Source organism: Girardinichthys multiradiatus, chromosome 1 (assembly GCF_021462225.1).
Source record: "Girardinichthys multiradiatus isolate DD_20200921_A chromosome 1, DD_fGirMul_XY1, whole genome shotgun sequence".
NCBI lineage: Eukaryota > Metazoa > Chordata > Actinopteri > Cyprinodontiformes > Goodeidae > Girardinichthys > Girardinichthys multiradiatus.
In genome coordinates, this window is record NC_061794.1 from 50,016,798 (window position 1) to 50,019,101 (window position 2,304).

General features: G+C 35.5%; 1 long non-coding RNA gene across 1 annotated transcript; it reads left to right on the top strand.

Moving 5' to 3' along the window:
* The first annotated feature begins 771 nt into the window (after nucleotides 1–771).
* LOC124866528 lies at nucleotides 772–2,038 on the top strand. The gene is made up of 3 exons (XR_007037851.1): nucleotides 772–824; nucleotides 915–1,087; nucleotides 1,827–2,038. It is a non-coding gene; the product is annotated as an uncharacterized LOC124866528 (long non-coding RNA).
* The last annotated feature ends 266 nt before the right edge of the window (nucleotides 2,039–2,304 follow it).

Sequence of the window (2,304 nt, forward strand, 5' to 3'; positions counted from 1 at the left end):
AACATGCAGGTCATTGGTCCCTGCGGACCAGAATTGAGAACCACTGCTTTAATCCAATCATTGAATTATTGTATGGTATGATGTTGTGATAAGGTATAACTGCAATTGGTGCTATATTCAATAAAATTAGTTGAATTTGAACTGAATTTAAAATTCAAAGAATTCTTCATAAAATGAATAACATTATGGACAGCCCCTTGAATCCTCTTTAAAAGACTGTTGAACAACAACAGAGTGTCTTCAGTCACAGGCTTATCCAGACCCACTGCAGGACAAACCACTACAAGAGATACTTCCTGCCAACAGCTATAAACATCTACAACAACTTGTGGAAAAAAACTATTAAAAAACTTTTAATTTCCCTTTGGGATCATTAATGTATTTATGAATTGAATTGAATGTCCTAATGCAAGATATAACTTAAGATTTTCATTTTATTCCACAGGTTTCCATGGTACCTGGCAAAAAAGGGGTACGCCCCATCCACTATTGCATTTGCACTGGATACTGTAACTCAGTTTCTTGAGCACATTATGACCGGCTTTCAGATGTCCAGTAAAATTACTCAAAAACAACTGTCCAAGCTGTGTTCCGAAATGGAAAGGGTTCAGGCTGAGATGATCATAAACATGGGGGTCCATAGTCAAAAGGTTCAGCCCAAAAAAACAGGTAAATCCTATTAGAACCTTGAAATCTATTATGTCTGTTTTTCAACAGGCCTAATTAAAAATACATATTGAATATTTACACAGAGATCGATGATAATGCAGCAAAAAATAACACATTCCTGACTGCTGCTAGAAAAAATATCCCTACACTGCTTCGTAAGTACTTGAATGCTATTTTATAATTATTTTAGCCCCACTGTTTAGAATTTGTTGTTTAGTTTGTAACCTGATCTTTATCTGTTGTAGAACGCCTTGACAAGACTCCAAATGTGATTGGTGACCACAATAGGTTAATGGGGTACTTTTTGGGATACCTAGTAATAGTGAGTGGACACAGATCGGTTGTGTTCACAAACATGACAAAAGGCGACGTTGTTGTTGCAGGGAACATGAAGAGCAAAAGGAGATTCCATATCGTGGTGAGTTTGTCTGAGGTGTTTTTTTAAAGAACAAAACTAATGGTAAATGGCTTTTACTTGTAATGGTTGACAATCTGTCTATATGACTTGATTGAATTGACTCTGAAAAGTGCCTTCAGATGACATGTTGTGAATTGGTGCTATATCGACTGACCTGAATTAAATTGTCTTTCAACTGGTTAGATTATAATAAAGTAAAATTTCAAGCACAATAATGATTTCTAAAACACAATTTCATAAATTTACATGTACATTTTTATGAACTCAATTGCCTATGAAATACATTCTTTAACTTTTTGGGCAACATTCAGCAATCCGTTTCTCTTTAAATAGTTTTTTAAAACACAGGGCCCTATTGGTCTAAGGTTTTCCTGTCACAAGTACCTGAGGCAGGCATTACATTATTCCAGCTTTATATCTATTGGGAATTTCAATGTCAAAACTTTTGTAAGTATCTAAATGCATATTATAAATCCTACTATAGATGTGATTTATGGTATGGTATACCTTTCCTCTATGATGTGAAGTGTTTCATAAGGATTTAGGATGTCATGGAGTCATTTGTGTGAACAAAATTCCATCTTCCAAATAATAATCTATTGGTATTTGAAAAAAAATTAATTCTGCATCAGTTGACCACTATGTACATTGTTTAGATATTACATTAACAGTTTTTTACACATTGGTAAAAACATTCCATAACCCACCTAATCTTATTTTGTAATTTCATTTTTTCAAGGTTGGTGATGACAAGCCTCTGGATGGCTCAGCGAAAGCCTCGGTAGTCCTCACAGAGGAGGAGTATGGCTGGCTGGAAAAGCTCATCAACATCTCATGCTGCGACGAGACATCACAGTGCCAGTTTCTTTTTCATACCATCATGGGCACCAAAATTTACAAACCCCAGAACATCCTCCAAGAGGCTTGGATTGACTGTGGTCTGAAAGGCGCTGTGACCTTCAGTCAGATCCAGTCCCCTGTCCAGACCCAAGTAAGCATTTCATAACACTCTGTCTATGTGTTGCACCTAATCAGTAAAACAAAATCCTTGTATGTGTAAACATTTGCAAAAAAAGGTTTTTCTGATTCTGACAATTTTCACTCATGAAATTTTAATATTCAATCATTAAGAAACAAACTATTTTTTTAGGCCAACAGAAGTTGCTCAACAAAGGAAAAGAAAAGAGCACCAAAAGAGCTCACAAGTAATGAACTAG